At 41.9% G+C, this 17927-nt stretch overlaps 5 non-coding genes and 19 pseudogenes across 5 annotated transcripts; all 24 read left to right on the top strand.

Annotated features, from left to right (window-relative positions):
* Positions 1–8031: 8031 nt before the first annotated feature.
* On the top strand, positions 8032–8150 carry LOC140855066 (5S ribosomal RNA; annotated as a pseudogene).
* A 248-nt stretch (positions 8151–8398) lies between these two features.
* LOC140855069 (5S ribosomal RNA) lies at positions 8399–8517 on the top strand (annotated as a pseudogene).
* Positions 8518–8762: 245 nt separating this feature from the next.
* On the top strand, positions 8763–8881 carry LOC140855096 (5S ribosomal RNA; annotated as a pseudogene).
* A 289-nt stretch (positions 8882–9170) lies between these two features.
* On the top strand, positions 9171–9289 carry LOC114913218 (5S ribosomal RNA; annotated as a pseudogene).
* A 248-nt stretch (positions 9290–9537) lies between these two features.
* Positions 9538–9656, top strand: LOC114913202 (5S ribosomal RNA; annotated as a pseudogene).
* A 248-nt stretch (positions 9657–9904) lies between these two features.
* LOC114913265 (5S ribosomal RNA) lies at positions 9905–10023 on the top strand (annotated as a pseudogene).
* A 291-nt stretch (positions 10024–10314) lies between these two features.
* On the top strand, positions 10315–10433 carry LOC114913268 (5S ribosomal RNA; annotated as a pseudogene).
* Positions 10434–10682: 249 nt separating this feature from the next.
* On the top strand, positions 10683–10801 carry LOC114913243 (5S ribosomal RNA; annotated as a pseudogene).
* A 245-nt stretch (positions 10802–11046) lies between these two features.
* LOC114913242 (5S ribosomal RNA) lies at positions 11047–11165 on the top strand (annotated as a pseudogene).
* Positions 11166–11454: 289 nt separating this feature from the next.
* On the top strand, positions 11455–11573 carry LOC140855102 (5S ribosomal RNA). Its single transcript, XR_012138133.1, has one exon. It is a non-coding gene; the product is annotated as a 5S ribosomal RNA (ribosomal RNA).
* A 248-nt stretch (positions 11574–11821) lies between these two features.
* On the top strand, positions 11822–11940 carry LOC140855046 (5S ribosomal RNA; annotated as a pseudogene).
* Positions 11941–12139: 199 nt separating this feature from the next.
* On the top strand, positions 12140–12258 carry LOC140854995 (5S ribosomal RNA). The gene has a single exon (XR_012138088.1). It is a non-coding gene; the product is annotated as a 5S ribosomal RNA (ribosomal RNA).
* Positions 12259–12548: 290 nt separating this feature from the next.
* On the top strand, positions 12549–12667 carry LOC140855070 (5S ribosomal RNA; annotated as a pseudogene).
* A 249-nt stretch (positions 12668–12916) lies between these two features.
* On the top strand, positions 12917–13035 carry LOC140855064 (5S ribosomal RNA; annotated as a pseudogene).
* Positions 13036–13283: 248 nt separating this feature from the next.
* On the top strand, positions 13284–13402 carry LOC114913249 (5S ribosomal RNA; annotated as a pseudogene).
* Positions 13403–13647: 245 nt separating this feature from the next.
* Positions 13648–13766, top strand: LOC114913215 (5S ribosomal RNA). The gene has a single exon (XR_003799249.1). It is a non-coding gene; the product is annotated as a 5S ribosomal RNA (ribosomal RNA).
* Positions 13767–14017: 251 nt separating this feature from the next.
* On the top strand, positions 14018–14135 carry LOC114913208 (5S ribosomal RNA; annotated as a pseudogene).
* A 248-nt stretch (positions 14136–14383) lies between these two features.
* LOC114913263 (5S ribosomal RNA) lies at positions 14384–14501 on the top strand (annotated as a pseudogene).
* Positions 14502–15110: 609 nt separating this feature from the next.
* Positions 15111–15229, top strand: LOC114913231 (5S ribosomal RNA). The gene has a single exon (XR_003799255.1). It is a non-coding gene; the product is annotated as a 5S ribosomal RNA (ribosomal RNA).
* Positions 15230–15434: 205 nt separating this feature from the next.
* On the top strand, positions 15435–15553 carry LOC114913264 (5S ribosomal RNA; annotated as a pseudogene).
* Positions 15554–15801: 248 nt separating this feature from the next.
* Positions 15802–15920, top strand: LOC114913199 (5S ribosomal RNA; annotated as a pseudogene).
* A 241-nt stretch (positions 15921–16161) lies between these two features.
* Positions 16162–16280, top strand: LOC114913216 (5S ribosomal RNA; annotated as a pseudogene).
* Positions 16281–16885: 605 nt separating this feature from the next.
* On the top strand, positions 16886–17004 carry LOC114913204 (5S ribosomal RNA; annotated as a pseudogene).
* A 248-nt stretch (positions 17005–17252) lies between these two features.
* On the top strand, positions 17253–17371 carry LOC114913228 (5S ribosomal RNA). Its single transcript, XR_003799252.1, has one exon. It is a non-coding gene; the product is annotated as a 5S ribosomal RNA (ribosomal RNA).
* Positions 17372–17927: the final 556 nt, after the last annotated feature.

Genomic DNA, 17927 nt, shown 5'->3' with positions numbered 1-17927 from the left:
CTCCAGATCATCAACAAAGGAACTTGAGAGATTGATAAAGCTCTCTTTGAAGTTTGGTGGGCTCACAATACTCGTAGCTCACCTTCTCACTTCCCGAACCCTAGGTAGAAACCCTAGGGTACTCTCAGAAAAACCCTGTGCCCTTTCTGTTTCTTTTCTTTTCTCTTCTTTTCTTTTCTTTTCTCACGCATAGAGCCTTTCTCACACCACCCTTTCTCTCTCAAAAAGTCATGTGCATGCCTCACCTTCTCTTCCCTTTTTAAAATAGTGCAAGACCGCATCTTCACCGCGTGAGAGGATAAAGCTAGGTGGTTGCTCACTTGAATTCAAATCGAATTTGAATTCAAATGCCAACCAACCTATCCTTATCCACTCAAGGCGAGAGAAGAAGGGGGCGTGGGTTCTTTGTGCGTGGAGAGTTTACACGAGAAACTTTTTCTCGTGTAGAGCAAGTGGCGCACAAGTGGATAAGGTGGCGCACGGGATTAGTTGCTTATTCAAATTCAAACATCATTTGAATTTGAATGGCCAACTAATCAATCTTTATCCACTCAAATGGTGCACAAGGGAGGGGCATGGGAAGGCTTCTGCATGGGAGAAAATTCATGAGAACTTGTTTCTCATGAATTCAAATAGGCACAGGTGGGTGAGGTGGCGCAGGGAGATAAGTCAAAGGTGGTTTGAAATTTTAAACCAATCTAATTGAACCAACTTTATCAAAATAGGTTAGGCACAATTAGACTAAGTTAAACCCAACACAATTAGGCTTAATTAGCCTCAATAAAATTCTAATCAAATCAAGAATTGACTAAGCCCAACCTCTGATCAGATCAAGGACCAAACCACCTTGACGATTAGGTCAACTCTTAACCTAATCGGGTCAAACCCAACTGAATCAAATTCAATTGGACTTGATCCAAAAATAATTACTCAATCAAATTGAGTTAATTAGTGATCAAATCACTAATTAAATCTCTCATAAATACTGAATCCAAATTCGATGAGCAATCGGGCATCAAAGTCCATCGATATGAAATCCTGATCGAAGAGTCTCAAACCAGTGGGACTCTTGACCCTGGTATCCAAAATGTGTGAAACTCATGATCGAAGAATCCTGATTCTCGATCACAGAGTCTCGGACATGTAAGACTCAGAGTCCCCAAGTATTAGGACTCTTGGTCGAAGATTTCCAGTCCAGTGGGACTCTTCACCAGCCATCAGATCAGATAGGAACCTCTAATGTGTGTGACCCCACAGGTTTGAACCTAAGCCGGTAGCACAGGAACCAATTCCTGTACTAATCAAAGTGACCATCTAGCAATGGTACTCGACGTCCGGATAGGTTGAATAGTCACAATCGCAATATTTAGAGCCTACGTGAATATGGGTACTGTATAATTCATCCCTTTTGACCCCTGTGTATAGGATGACTCAGGATTAAACTGTTAACCCTGATTAGATCATCTGAATCGTGTTCAACTCAAACAGTCCTGTGACTCCTCACTAGGACTACCCTGGCCAAGGTTTTGCTAAATTGAAACACGACTGTACACAGCTCCTAAACTGGAGTGGTCAATCCCATCTTGACACACGCACCGACAAGTCAAGTACTTGACTACACCTAGCAGCCTTCCATCACTGAATTAGAAATTTAGGTAGTCCAGTGCCTAAGTACAGTGAGTTGCTTGCAAGTCACTGTGGCAATCTCAGGTCAGAGAGACAGTTATACCCATATCCCATCAGAGCAAATCTTGACAGCAGAAAAAAGCTCCGGAGTCGGTCACGTTCAGTGCAGATGTACCCTTACATCTCACCTGTATGCCATACCAGTGTCTCCACACTCCTTGGTTAAGAGGATAATCAATCCATATGGTAGACAATGACCTTTGCTTGATAAACGTTGTTGTCCTTGGTAACAATATATCATTTGGTCGTGAACAGGTTTAAGGACTAAACGACAAGTCCTCCTTTGTCGAGTCTAAATAGTCCTAAGGACTTCACCACAACACAGGAGTTCATTAGAAGATGAAACAATTTGTGATAAAAAATATCAAAATAACTTTTATTAATTTATAATTCATATACTAATACAAGAAAGAGCACAACCGTCAACAGTCTGACGATTGGCTTTGGGACACTATTTCCAACACTTAGATAAGGATTTTCAGATTGATGTGATCCTTCAATCCTTGTCCGATGCATATGGTTAGTTCATCATGAACTTTCATATGCATAAGATGCAGTGCACCTTAGCTGAGTTAATAAACATGTTGGTTACAGTTGAGCTTTCTTTGAAGAGTTCAAAAGGCTCAGTCCTTACTGTGGAGCAGACTTCTTCCAAGAGAAAGTCTTTTGGAAAGAAGAAAAAGTCTACGAAGAAGCAAAAGGTGGATGGAAAAAAGAAGAAGATGGAAGCGAAGAAGAAGACTGCTGAAAAGAAAAAATATTTTCACTGTAATTCAGATGACCATTGGAAACGAAACTGTCCTCAGTACCTGGCCATCCTGAAGAACAAGAAGAATAGTCCTTCTAGAGGTATGCTCATTATAGAATCTAATCTTACGGTTTCCTCTGCATCCAGTTGGATACTTGACTCTGGTTCTAGTGCTCATTTGTGCACTTCTATGCAGGGTCTTGAGGAGAGCAGGAGGCTGAGGGATGGGGATATGATCCTATGCATCGGGAATGGAGCAAGAGTTGCAGCTGTGGTCGTAGAAATCTACCCTCTGTGATTACCATTAGGATTAGATTTAGTTATTAGAGACTGTTATTATGTGCCTGCAGCAAGCAGAAATTTGATTTCTGTTTCATGTTTAGCACAAGAAGGCTATATGATTAGCTTTCATAAGGACCATTGTAACATATTTTATGAAAATAATAAAGTTATAAATAGTTTTCTTATTAATGATCTCTATCAGCTACATATTGATGTATCTGTATTTAATAACAAGAAAAATGTGAATGCCATAGGAATTAAAAGGCCTAGAGATAGTCTAAATGATAGGTATCTGTGGCACCTAAGGCTAGGTCATATAGTGGAAGACAAGGTTAACAAATTAGAGAAATCTAGGCTATTGAGTTTGTTGACTTTCGAGTCATATCCAGTTTGTGAATCATGCCTTCAAGGCAAAATGACCAAGCTCCCTTTTGTGGGACATGGGGAAAGGGCCACAGACCTACTTGCCCTAGTACATACGGATGTGTGCAGCCCATTTGATGTGCCGGCTAGAGGCAACTATGTCTACTTCATTACCTTTACCGATGATATGTCTAGGTACGGATATGTATTTCTAATGAAACATAAGTCTGAAGCCTTTGAAAAATTCAAAGAATTCAGGCATGAGGTAGAAAAATAAACAGAAAAGCCCATTAAGGTTCTTCGATCAGATCGAGGAGGTGAATACCTTAGTCAGAAGTTCCTAGACTATCTTAAGGATAATGACATAGTCTCTCAATGGACTCCACCTGGAATGCCACAACTCAACGGGGTTTCAGAATGGAGAAATCGGACCCTATTAGATATGGTCTGTTCCATGATGAGCTTCACGGACCTCCCTGAGTTTTTTTGGGGATATTATCTCATAACAATAATATATATATATATATTTTTCCTCTAAAATCATTCCTACCACACCGTATGAGATATGGCATGGTAAGAAATCAAGTCTGAGTCATCTCAGAATTTGGGGTTGTTCGGCTCATGTCAAGAGACAGCAGACGGACAAGTTAGAGTTCGGGTCTTTTAGAGCTCAGTTCATAGGATATTCTAAAGAGTCATTAGGATACTATTTCTATATTCCAAAAGATCATAATGTGATTGTGAATCGACATACTATTTTTTTAAAAAAATAGTTTATTCAAGATAGTGGCATCGGAAGAATAATTAAGCTCAAGGAGAATGTCTCCCAAGAGCAACGAGCTAAGAAACCTGAGGAACCAAATCAATTAGAACTAGTCCTAATACAACCTCTTCCACCTTGTAGATCGACTAAGATTTTTCATCCTCCTAAAAGGTACTTAGGTACTATACAAGAAGAAGTAGAGAAAATATTTCTCATGAGAAATGGGGCTCATGGTGATGACCCCAAGACCTATGATGAGGCGATATCAGATATCGACTTTGAGAAATGGTTAGAGGCAATGAGATCAGAAATTGACTCGATGCACTCAAACCAAGTCTGGACCTTGGTAGATCCACCTGAAGGTATTGTACCTATTAGGTGTAAATGGATCTTTAAGAGAAAGATAGGTGCAGATGGGAATGTGGAGACATTCAAGGCTAGGCTCGTAGTGAAAGGTTATAGTCAGCGCGAAGGCATTGACTATCAGGATACCTTCTCGCCCGTAGCCATGCTAAAATCCATCCGCACATTGCTTGCTGTTGCAGCCTATTTCGATTATGAAATATGGCAGATGGACATGAAAATGGCATTCTTAAATGGATATCTTGAGGAAGATATCTATATAGAACGGCCACTTGGTTTCACATCCAGTGATGATGATCACAAAATCTGCAAGCTGCAAAGGTCTATTTATAGACTTAAGCAAGCATCTCGAAGCTGGAATACTCATTTCAATGATGTGATCAAAATGTTTGGTTTCATCAAGAACGAGGAGGAACCATGTGTGTTCAAGAAGGTCAGTGGGGGCGCAGTTGTCTTCCTCGTACTGTACGTAGATGATATCCTCCTAATTGGGAATGATATTTCTATATTGACCTCAGTCAAAATATGGTTGTCTAAGGAGTTCTCTATGAAAGATCTAGGAGAGGCATCCTTTATACTGGGTATTAAGGTCTATAGAGATAGACCAAATAGGATGCTGGGACTTTCACAGAAGATGTACATAGAGGAGGTGCTAAAAAGGTTTAGCATGGAAAACTCCAAAAGAGGTTTAGTGCCTTTTAGACATGGCATTCATCTCCCCAAGAAGATGTGCCCTAGCACACCTGAGGAGATTGTATGCATGAGCAAGATCCCTTATGCTTTGGCAATAGGAAGCCTCATGTATGCCATGCTATGTACACGACCTGATATAGCCCATGCTGTGAGTGTCACAAGCAGATATCAGTCGAATCCAGGTGAAGAGCATTGGACTTCTGTGAAATGTATCCTTAAGTACTTGAGAAGAACAAAGGATATGTTTCTAGTCTTTGGGAATGGAGAACTTCAGGTTCAAAGATTTACAGACTCAGACTTTATATCTGATATAGATGATCGAAAGTCGACATCTGAAAGTCTGCTCATTTGCAATCGTGGTGCAGTTAGCTGGAAGAGTTCCAAGCAGACGGTGATTGCTGATTCCACCATGGAGGCAGAGTATATTGATGCATCGAAAGCTGCGAAGAAGGCATTCTGGTATAAAAAATTTGCCGCAGAGCTTGGAGTGATGTCATCGGATACCATCCCTCTTTACTACGATAATAATGGCGCCATAGCCCTAGCTAAGGAGCCAAGGTCTCACCAGAAGTCCAAGCATATCGAGCGGTGATTCCATCTGATCCATGATTACCTCGAAAAAGGTTATGTCGAGGTTAAGAGAGTCGACTCCACAGACAATATGGTAGACCCACTGATAAAGCCATTAGGCCAGTAGAAGATCGAAGCCCACCTTGAGAAGATGGGACTTAGATATGTAGCCAATTGGCATTAGGTCAAGTGGGAGTTTGTTAGATGTGTGCCCTAGATGCCAGATTGGCTGACACATTCCTGTACAAATCTAAGGACAAATTTATAATTTTGACTATAAATAAATAAAAGGGTTATTCTACTATCACATTGCATACATTATGTCTGTGACACATCCTTTGAGTTAGTAGGAATGTTAATTCATATTTTCAAGAGCTGAAAATTTAAGGCATGAATTTATATAACTAACTCATAAACAGCTCCTGACCATAGGATCATCACGAGGATGATGATCGATCCGGAAGGTTGGTGTACGATCACTTTCTTAAGACAGATGTGTCTTGAGTCTACGGTGTGGAGACACCAGAGCAAGAGTATAGGTATTCATTGAGAACGATAGTACTGAGCGTGACCACTTCGAGCAGTCATAAGGAAGTCTACCTTCTCGTCGATGACTAGCTTGATGCTGCAGCTGTGTGTCTAGTTCTTTGACCTGAGGTGCATCGACAGTTCACCTTAAGTGTGTTATAGTTTGACTATACCATAACTCGATCTCCTAGCCATTCGAAACCCTGAGGTGTATGTTGGCTGTAGCATATTCATTGTAGGAACCAGATTGCACCAAGATGGGATCTATCAACCTCGGTAGATGAGAGAAGTAGTCCTATGATGATCGAAAGATCGAGTCCTTAAGCCCATAGCCATGGCAGAGTGAAATAATAGAAAAGAGTTTTCCATTGGACTTTCACATCGGACTTAGATCGATCGATTGATTCATATGACTGATGTTAGGTTTGACGAGTTCACCTTAACCCTAATTCAGTCGGGACTCATGATAGAAGAACTCAATCACATAGGTAGCTGCATCGAGAGGTTCATCTTCATTTCTGATGGGTTGCCACCATATACTGCTAGGTGTCACTGGTGAATTTTCAGAGCAATTAGAATGATATTGATGATCGATCATTCTAAATTGTCTGAATCAAAAAAGTTTTGGTCCATCGAAAGGAGTTTCGATAATGTCGATGATGAGATCACGACATGTCTCATTACCATACGAAAATGAATCAAACTGGGTCACACAAACAAAAGTTAGGGTCTGGATGTCATCAATTGAGCTAGCCCAGTTTGATTGATTTGGATTAGATCCAATTAGGTTCAAGAAAATCATGCTAGCACACGATTGAGCCTAACTTTCTCCTCGTGTAATCTTTTCTATCTCGACTGAGCCAAATTTGATTTAACTCACCCAGAGAACCTTGAGAAGGTTTCTCTCAGTCTGACTAGAGCCAGTCTAGCTCATAAAAGTCTTGTCTTAATTCATGAGATAAATTTAAGACAACACCTGCTAATTCCTGTCACCTGTCATTTTCGTTTTAGGACATTGGTCAAACATTGACCCATGGACCTTGGACTGAAGGCCACTTGGAAAGAGATCATTGGAGAGTTTTTATGGAGTGTCCACCTACTAATTTGACCCTCAAAGTGGGTGCCATAATCAGATATGACGTGCGCCCCAAGTGGATAAGGATAGAGTCCCCTGAGATGAGGACTCTATGCCTTGATCGACTCAAACTGTTGGGCGCCAATCTCACTGTGTTTATCCAGTGTTGGTGCCAACAGTAGGAGGGTTTGGTGGGGTTCTTATCTGATATGATCAGATGACATCACTCCACCAATTAAAATTTTTCCATAATTAATTAAAATTTTTTGATTGGTCGAATGATGTGGCACTGCATGGCGTAGCAGGGTCTATTTAAACCTTGTCTGCACCTAGGGTTTAGAGAATCTACTCAATCCCCAGAAAAAACCTAATATCCCTCCACTTCTCTATGTCCCCTCTGGTCCTCTCTCTCCCCTCTTCACATCCAAGAAGTTGGGCATCCATCTGGTGCTTGTCCAAGGCGTGGTGGCTCCCTGATCAGAAGGCTGCAGGGATTTGTCGAGAAGCTGCTACTCCAGCTTCAGAACATCTTTTGAAGATCTTTCAAATCAGATCCAGATCTGATTTTTGGAGCAGAGATTCGCAAGGAGAAGATGATCTAGATCCTACTCGAGTGGATACTGGTAGAGGCCAGGCGACTGCATGGCTATTTTTGAACCTCGGGCATTGCTGCGATCATCTACAGGGTAATCTAGTTACCCTAGAGGTATTTCTCTAATCCTCAAGTTTTAGATTTAATTTTAAATTAAATATCAGATAATAAGAATCAGATCTAATAGACCTTAGATCTGAAATAAAGTAGGATAATTTTTTTTAAAAAAAATATTCCGCCCCAGATCTCATTAGATCTGGAAGATCCTACAAGAAAAAGGGCGGTTTTTCCTTCAGGACGGTGGGTGGGTTACAGATGGCGTGCAACGGCCGCTGCGTTATATCCATGAATATCGAAGAGATCATAATAGGTGCGATCATACCAGCACTAATGCACCAAAACCCATCAAAACTCCGCAGTCAAGCGTGCTTGGGCGAAAGTAATATTAGGATGGGTGACCCCCTGGGAAGTCCTCTTGTTGCACCCCTTTTAATCTTCGACCTTTTTATTTTTATTTCAAGATTTTTTTTCATAATTTTTATGAAGATATCTTTCTTCTACCGTAGGTAACATTTTCTCTCAAAAAAAAAAACTATCTGGAGACCGATAGTGCCGTTCGAGCTCGCGAGACCCACTTGAAGTGTCCGGTACCCAATAGGCCAGGACAGTGGGAGGGCTAAAGATGGCGTGCAACGCCCACAACGTTATATCAATGAATTTTGAAGAGATCATGATGGGTGCATTCATACCAGCACTAATGCATCGGATCCTATCAGAACTCCATAGTTAAGCATGTTTGGGCAGGAGTAGTACTAGGATGGGTGACACCCTGGGAAGTTCTCATGTTGCATCTTTTTAATCTTCATCTATTTTATTTTTAATTCAACACTTTTTTTCATAATTTTTATAAGGATCTCTTTCTTCCACTGCAGGTAACATTTTCTCTTAAAAAAAATTGAGTCTGGAGATAGGCAGTGACGTGCGGGCTCGTGGGATCCACTTGAAGGGTCGGGTGCCCTACAGGCCTGGACATAGGAGGATTACTGATGACGTGCGACGGCCGCTACGTTATATCTAAGAATTTCAAACAAATCTTGATAGGTGTGATCATGCCAGCACTAATGTATTGGATCTAATCAAAACTCCATATTTAAGCATGCTTGGGCGAGAGTAATATTGGGATGGGTGACCCCCTTGGAAATCCTTGTGTTGCATCCCTTTTAATCTCCATCCTTTTTATTTCTATTTCAAGACTTTTTTCTTCAATTTTTATGCTTTTTATTTTTATTTCAACATTTTTTTTCATAATTTTTTTGGAGATCTCTTTCTTCTACCGCGATTAACATTCTCTCTCAAAAAAAAACTGAGTCTGGAGACCTACAGTGCCGTGCGGGCTCGTGGGCCCACTTGAAGGGTCCGGTACCTTACAGGCCTGGCAGGTGGGAGGGTTACAGATGGCGTACAACGGCCGCTACGTTGTATCAATGAATTTTGAAGTGATTGTGATGGGTGAGATTACACCAATACAATTGCATCGGATCCCATCAAAACTCCGCAGTCAAGCGTGCTTGGGCAAGAGTAGTACTGGGATGGGTGACCCCCTGAGAAGTCCTCAGGGTGCACCCCATTTAATCTTCATCCTTTTTATTTTTATTTTAAGACTTTTTTTCATAATTTTTATGAAGGTCTCTTTCTTTTACCACAGGTAACATTTTCTCTCAAAAAAAAATTGAGTTTGGGGACCGACAGTGTCGTGCGGTCTCGCAGGACCCACTTGAAGGGTCCGGTAACCAACAGGCTTGGATGGTGGGAAGGTTACATATGGCGTGCAACGGCCGCAACGTTATATCAACAAATTTTGAAGATATCATGATAGGTGTGATCATGCTAGCACTAGTGCATCGGATCCCATCAGAACTCTACAATTAAACGTGCTTCGGCTAGAGCAGTACTAGGATGGGTGACCCCCTGGGAAGTCTTCGTATTGCATCCTTTTTAATCTTCGCCTATTTTATTTTTAATTCAATATTTTTTTTATAATTTTTATAGGGATCTCTTTCTTCTACCGCAGATAACATTTTCTCTTAAAAAAAAAAATAGAGTCAGGAGGCAGGCAGTGCCGTGCGGGCTCGCGGGATCCACGTGAAGGGTCCGGTGCCCTATAGGCCTGGACGTGGGAGGATTACTGATGGCGTGCGACGGCCGCTACATTATATCTAAGAATTTCGAAGAGATCGCGATGGGTGTGATCATGCTAGTACTAATGCACCAGATCCCATCAGAACTCTGTAGTTAAGCACACTTGGACGAGAGTAATATAAAGATGGGTGGCCCCCGGGGAAGTCCTCGTGTTGCATCCCTTTTAATCTTCATCTTTCTTATTTCTATTTCAAGATTTTTTTTCATAATTTTTATGCTTTTTATTTTTATTTCAATACTTTTTTTTCTATAATTTTTATGGAGAACTCTTTCTTCTTATGCGGTTAACGTTCTCTCTCAAAAAAAAACTGAGTCTGGAGACCAAGTGTACCGTGCGGGCTCGCGGGCCCACTTGAAGGGTTCGGTACCCTACAGGCCTGGACGATGGGAGGGTTATAGATGGCGTACAACGGCCGCTACGTTATATCCATGAATTTCAAGGAGATTGTGATGGCTGTGATCATACCAACACTAATGCACCAAATCCCATCAGAACTCTGCAGTCAAACGTATTTGGGCAAGAGTAATACTGGGATGGGTGACCCACAGGGAAGTCCTCATGTTGCACCCCTTTTAATCTTCCTACTTTTTATTTTTATTTCAATACTTTTTTTCATAATTTTTATGGAGATCTCTTTTTTCTGCCGCAGGTAACGTTTTCTCTTAAAAAAATTGCTGAATCTAGAGGCAAGCAGTGTCGTGCGGGCTCGTGGGACCCACTTAAAGGGTCTGGGCCCCAATAGGTCAGGACGGTCGGACTGTTATAGATGGTGTGCAACGGCCGCAATGTTATATCAAAGAATTTCGAAGAAATTGTGTAGGGTGCAATCATACCAGCATTAATGCATTGAATCCCATCATATCTCCACAGTTAAGCGTGCTTGGGCGAGAGTAGTACGAGGATGGGTGACCTCCTGGGAAGTCTTCGTGTTGCATCCTTTTTAATCTTTGTTTATTTTATTTTTAATCAACACTTTTTTTCATAATTTTTATGGGGTTCTCTTTCTTCTACCGTAGGTAACATTTTCTCTTAAAAAAAATTGAGTCTGGAGACAGGCAGTGCCGTGCGGGCTCACGGGATCTACTTGAAGGGTTCGACAGTCTACAGGCCTGGACGTGGGAGGGTTATTGATGGCGTGCGATGGCCGGTATGTTATATCTAAGAATTTCGAAGAGATCACGATTGGTGCGATCATGCTAGCATTAATACACCGGATCCCATCAGAACTTCGGAGTTAAGCGTGTTTGGGTGAGAGAAGTACTAGGATGGGTGACCCCATGAGAAGTCCTTTTGTTGCATCCTTTTTAATCTTCGTCCTTTTTATTTCTATTTCAAGATTTTTTTCATAATTTTTATGCTTTTTAGTTTTATTTCAATATTTTTTTCATAATTTTTATGGAGATCTCTTTCTTCTACAGCGGTTAACGTTCTATCTCAAAAAAAAAAACTGGATCTGGAGACCTACTGTGCCGTGCGGGCTCGTAGGCCCACTTGAAGGGTCCGGTACCCTGCAGGCCTGGACGGTGGGAGGGTCACAGATGGCATGCAACGGTTGCTACATTATATCCATGAATTTCGAAGAGATCGTGATGGGGGCGATCATACCAGCACTAATGCACCGGATCCCATCAGAACTCTGCAGTCAAGCGTGCTTGGGCGAGAGTAGTACTGGGATAGGTGACCCACTGGGAAGTCCTCATGTTGCATCCCTTTTAATCTTCATCCTTTTTATTTTTATTTCAATATTTTTTTACATAATTTTTATGGAGATCTCTTTCTTCTGCCGTAGATAACGTTTTCTCTTAAAAAAAAACTGAGTCTGGAGACAAGCAGTGCCGTGCGGGCTCGCAGGACCCACTTGAAGGGTCCGATACCCAACAGGTCAGGACGGTGGGAGGGTTATAGATGGTGTGCAACGGCCGCAATGTTATATCAATGAATTTCGAAGAGATCATGATATGTGCAATCACACCAGCACTAATGCATCGAATTCCATTAGAACTTCACAGTTAAGCATGCTTGGACGAGAGTAGTACTAGGATGGGTGACCCTTTGGGAAGTCCTCATGTTGCATCCTTTTTAATCATTATTTTCTTTCTTTTGTCATAGGTAACATTTTCTCTTAAAAAAAATTGAGTCTGGAGATGGACAGTGCCGTGCGGGCTCGCAGAATCCACTTGAAGGGTCCGATGGCCTACAAGCCTGGATGTGAGAGGGTTACTGATGGCGTGCGACGGCCGCTACATTATATCTAAGAATTTCAAAAAAATCATGATTGGTGCGATTATGCCAGTATTAATGCACCGGATTCCATCAGAACGCCGTAGTTAAGCGTGCTTGGGCTAGAGTAGTACTAGGATGGGTGACCCTCTGGGAAGTCCTCGTGTCGCATCCCATTTAGTCTTCATCCTTTTTATTTCTATTTCAAGAATTTTTTCCTATAATTTTTATGCTTTTTATTTTTATTTCAATACTTTTTTTCATAATTTCTATAGAGATCTCTTTCTTCTGCCGCGATTAACGTTCTCTCTCAAAAAAAAACTGAGTCTGGAGACCTATAGTGCCATACAGGCTCGCGGGCCCACTTGAAGGGTCTGGTACCCTGCAGGCTTGGACGGTGGGAGGATTACAGATGGCGTGCAACAGCCGCTACGTTATATCTATTAATTTCGAAGAGATCATGATCAGTGCAATCATACCAGCACTAACGCATCGGATCCCATCAAAATTCCGCAGTCAAGCGTGCTTGGGCGAGAGTAGTACTGGAATAGGTGACCCCCTGCAAAGTCCTCATGTTGCACCCCTTTTAATCTTCATCCATTTTATTTTTATTTCAAGGCTTTTTTTTCATAATTTTTATGGAGATCTCTTTCTTCTACCACAGGTAACGTTTTCTCTTAAAAAAAAACTGAGTCTGGAGACAGGCAGTGTCGTGCGGGCTCGTGGGACCCACTTGAAGGATCCGGTACCCAACAGGCCAGGATGGTGGGAGGGGTACAGATGGCGTGCAACGACCGCAACGTTATATCAACAAATTTTGAAGAGATCGTGATGGGTGCGATCGTATCAGCACTAATGTACCGGATCCCATCAGAACTCTACAGTTAAGCATGCTTAGGTGGGAGTAGTACTAGAATGTGTGACCCCATGGGAAGTCCTCGCGTTGCATCCTTTTTAATCTTCACCTATTTTATTTTTTATTCAACACTTTTTTCTAAAATTTTTATGGGGACCTCTTCCTTCTGCCGCAGGTAACATTTTCTTTTAAAAAAAAAATTGAGTCTAGAGACAGGCAGTGCCGTGCAGGCTCGCGGGATCCACTTGAAGGATCCGGTGCCCTACAGGCCTGGACATGGGATTGTTACTAATGGCGTGAGACGGCCACTATATTGTATTTAAGAATTTCGAAGAGATTATGATGGGTGCGATCATGCCAGCACTAATGTATCGGATCCCATTAGAACTCTGTAGTTAAGCGTGCTTGGGCGATAGTAGCACTAGAATGGGTGACCTCCTGAGAAGTCCTCTTGTTGCACCCCTTTTAATCTTCATCCTTTTTTTTTATTTGAAGACTTTTTTTCGCAATTTTAATGGAGATCTCTTTCTTTTGCCGTAGATATTGTTTTCTCTCAAAAAAAATTGAGTCTAGAGACCGACAGTGCCGTGCAGACTCACGGGATCCACTTGAAGTGTCCGATACCCTGCAGGTCAGGACGGTGGGAAGGTTACTAATGGCGTGCTACAGCCGCTATGTTATGACTATGAATTTCAAAGAGAATGTGATGGGTGTAATAATACCAGCGCTAATGCACCGGATCCCATCAGAACTCCACAGTTAAGAGTGCTAAGACGAGAGTAGTACTAGGATGGGTGACCTCTTAGGAAGTCCTTGTGTTGCACCCTTTTTAATCTTCATCCTTTTTATTTTTATTTCAAGATTTTTTTTCATAATTTTTATGTAGATCTCTTTCTTCTGCCGCAGGTAATATTTTCTCTCAAAAAAAAAAAACTGAGTCTGGAGACCGACTGTGCCGTGCAAGCTCACGAGACGCACTAGAAGTGTTTGGTACATCACAGGCCTGGATGGTGGGAGGGTTATCGTTGGCATGCTACGGCTGCTACGTTACATCTGTGAATTTCGATTAGATGGTGATGGGTGCGATCATACTAGTACTAATGCACCGGATCCCATTGAGTTCCATAGTTATGCATGCTTGGACGAGAATAGTACAAGGATGGGTGATCCCCTGGGAAGTCCTCGAGTTGCACCCCTTTGAATCTTCATTCTTTTTATTTTTATTTCAATATTTTTTCTATATTTTTTATGAAGATCTCTTTCTTCTGCCGTGGATAACATTTTCTCTCAAAAAAAAAACTAAGTCTACAGACCGATAGTGCCGTGCGGACTCGCAGGTCCCACTTGAATTGTCCGGTACCCTATAAGCCAGGATGGTAGGAGGATAAATGATGGCGTGCAACCGCTGCTACGTTATATCTGCGAGTTTCGTAGAGATTGTGAATGGTGTGATCATACCAGTATTAATGCAATGGATCCCATCAGAATTCCGCAGTTAAGCGAGCTTGGGTGAGAGTAGTACTGGGATGGGTGACCTCTGGGAAGTCATCGTGTTGCACCCTTTTTAAGCTTCATCCATTTTATTTTTATTTCAAGATTTTTTTTCCATAATTTTTATGGAGATCCATTTCTTCTGTCGCGGGCAATGTTTTCTCTCAAAAAAAAAAACTGAGTCTGGGGACAAGCAGTGCCGTGCGGGCTCGCGGGACCCACTTGAAGGGTCCGATGCCCTACGGGCCAGGATGGGGGATGGGGTACTGATGGCGTGCAATGGCCGCAATGTTATATCTATGAATTTCGTAAAGATCTTGATCATACTAGTACTAATGCACCGGATCCTATCAGAACTCCACCGTTATGCATTCTTGGACGGGAGTAGTATTAGGATGGGTGACCCCCTGGGATGTCCTCGTGTTGCACACTTTTTAATCTTCATCTTTTTTATTTTTATCTCAAGATGTTTTTCCATAATTTTTTTGGAGATCTCTTTCTTCTACCATGGATATCATTTTCTCTCAAAAAAAATTTGAGTCTAGAGACCGACAGTGCCGCACGAGATCACGGGACCCACTTGAAGGGTCTGGTACCCTATAGGCCAAGATGGTGGGAGGCTTACAAATGGCATGCAACAGCCGCTACGTTATATCTACGAATTTCGAAGAGTTTGTGATGGGTGCGATCATACCAGCACTAATGCACCGGATCCTATCAGAACTCCACTGTTAAGCGTGCTTGGGCGAGAGTAGCACTAAGATGGGTGACCCCCTTGGAAGTCCTCGTGTTGCATCCCTTTTAATCTTCATCCTTTTTATTTTTATTTCAATTTTTTTTTCATAATTTTTATGGAGATCTCTTTCTTCTGCCACAAATAGCATTTTCTCTAAAAAAAAAAACTGAGTCTGGAGACCGATAGTGCCATATGGGCATGTGGGAGGATTACTGATTGCGTGCAATGGCCGCTACATTATATCTAATAATTTTAAAGAGAGCCTGATGGGTGCGATCATGCCAGCACTAATGCCTCGGATCCTATCAGAACTCCACAGTTAGGCATGCTTGGGCGAGAGTAGTATCAGGATGGGTGCCCCGCTGAGAAGTCCTCGTGTTGCACCCCTCTTAATCTTCATCCTTTTTATTTTTATTTCAAAACTTTTTTCCATAACTTTTATATAGATCTCCTTCTTCTACCATGGGTAACATTTTCTCTTAAAAAAAAATTGAGTCAGGAGACCGATAGTGCCGTGCGGGGTCGCAGGACCCTTTTGAAGTGTCCGATACCCTTCAGGCCAGGATGGTGGGAGGGTTACTGAAGGCGTGCAATGGCTGCTACATTATATCTACGAATTTTGAAGGGATGGCAATGGGTGCAATCATACTAGTACTAATGCACCATATCCCATTAGAATTTCGCAGTTAAGCATGCTTGGATGAGAGTAGTACTAGGATAGATGACCCCTTGGGAAGTTCTCGTGTTGTACCTCTTTTAATCTTCGTCCATTTTATTTTTACTTCAAAATTTTTTTCTATAATTTTTATGGAGATCTCTTTCTTCTACCGCGGGTAATATTTTCTCTCAAAAAAAAAAATTGAGTCTAGAGACAGGCAGTGCCGTGCGGGCTCGTGGGATCCACTTGAAGGGTCCGGTGCCCTACAGGCCAGGACGGTGGAAGGGTTACTGATGGCATGCAACGGCCACTATATTATATCTACAAATTTCATAAGGATCGTGATCATACTCGCACTAATATACTGGATCCCATCGGGACTCTGCAGTTAAGCATGCTAGGGCGAGAGTAGTACAAGGATGGATGACCTCCTGGGTAGTCCGCGTGTTGCACATTTTTTAATCTTTGCCCTTTTTATTTTTTGTTTCAAGATTTTTTTCCTAATTTTTATGGAGATCTCTTTCTTTTGCCGTAGGTAATGTTTTCTCTCAAAAAAAATTGAGTTTGGAGACCGACAGTGCCGTGCGGGCTCGTAGGACCCACTTGAAGGGTCTGGTACCCTACAGGCCAGGATGGTGAGAAGGTTACTGATGGCATGCAACAGCCGCTATGTTATACCTACGAATTTTGAAGAAATCATGTTTGATGTGATCATACCAGCACTAATGCACCGTATCCCATTAGAACTTCACAGTTAAGCATTCTTGGATGAGAGTAGTACTAGGATGGGTGATCCCTCTCGTGTTGCACCCCTTTTAATCTTCATCCTTATTATTTTTATTTCAAGACTTTTTTCTATAATTTTTTTGGAGATCTCTTTCTTCTTCCATGGATAACATTTTCTCTCAAAAAAAAATTGAGTCTAAACACCGACAATGTCGTGCAGGCTCGCAGGATCCACTTGAATGGTCCGGTACCCTACAGGTCAGGATGGTGGGAGAGTTACTGATGGCATGCAACGGCCACTACGTTATATCTATGAATTTTGAAGAAATCATGATGGGTGCGATCATACTAGCACTAATGCACCGTATCCCATCAAAACTCTGCAATTAAGACTGCTTGGACGAGAGTAGTACTAGGATGGGTGACCTCTTGGGATGTCCTCGTGTTACACCACTTTTAATCTTCATCTTTTTTATTTTTATTTCCAAATTTTTTTCCATAATTTTAGTGGAGATCTCTTTCTTTTGCCATGAATAATATTTTTCCTCAAAAAAAAATTTAGTCTGGAGACCGACAGTGCCGTGCGGGCTCACGGAATCCACTTGAAGTGTCCGATACCCTACAGGCCAGGACGGTGGGAGGGTTACTGATGGTATGCTACGGCCGCTACATTATAACTTTGAATTTTGAAGAGAACATGATGGGTGTGACAATACCAGCACTAATGCATCGGATCCCATCAGAACTCCGTAGTTAAGTATGCTTGGGCGAGAGTAGTACTAGGATGGATGATCCCCTGGGAAGTCCTCGTGTTGCACCTTTTTTAATCTTCATCCTTTTTATTTTTATTTCAAGACTTTTTTCATAATTTTTATGCAGATCTCTTTCTTCTGCTGTGGGTAATATTTTCTCTCAAAAAAAAATTAAGTCTGGAGACCGACAGTGCCGTACGGGCTCGTGAGATGCACTTGAAGTGTTCGGTACCCCACAGGCCTGGACAGTGGGAGGGTTACTAATGGCGTGCATTGGCTGCTATGTTATATCTATAAATTTCAATGGGATGGTGATGGGTGCAATCATACTAGTGCTTGGGCGAGAGTAGCACTAGGATGGGTAACCCCCTAGGAAGTCCTCATGTTGCACCCTTTTTAATCTTCATCCTTTTTATTTTTATTTCAAGATTTTTTTTTCATAATTTTTATGCAGATCTCTTTCTTCTACCATGGATAATATTTTCTCTCAAAAAAAAAAAATAAAGTCTGGAGACCGACAGTGCTATGCGGGATCACGAGATGCACTTGAAGTGTTCGGTACCCCACAAGCCTAGACAGTGGGAGGGTTACCGATGGCGTGCAATAGCTGCTACATTATATCTAT

The sequence above is a fragment of the Elaeis guineensis genome, chromosome 1 (genome assembly GCF_000442705.2).
Source record: "Elaeis guineensis isolate ETL-2024a chromosome 1, EG11, whole genome shotgun sequence".
In the NCBI taxonomy this organism is placed as follows: domain Eukaryota; kingdom Viridiplantae; phylum Streptophyta; class Magnoliopsida; order Arecales; family Arecaceae; genus Elaeis; species Elaeis guineensis.
The sequence above is the reverse complement of the archived record's forward strand: the minus strand, read 5'-3'. Positions and strand labels throughout refer to the sequence as shown.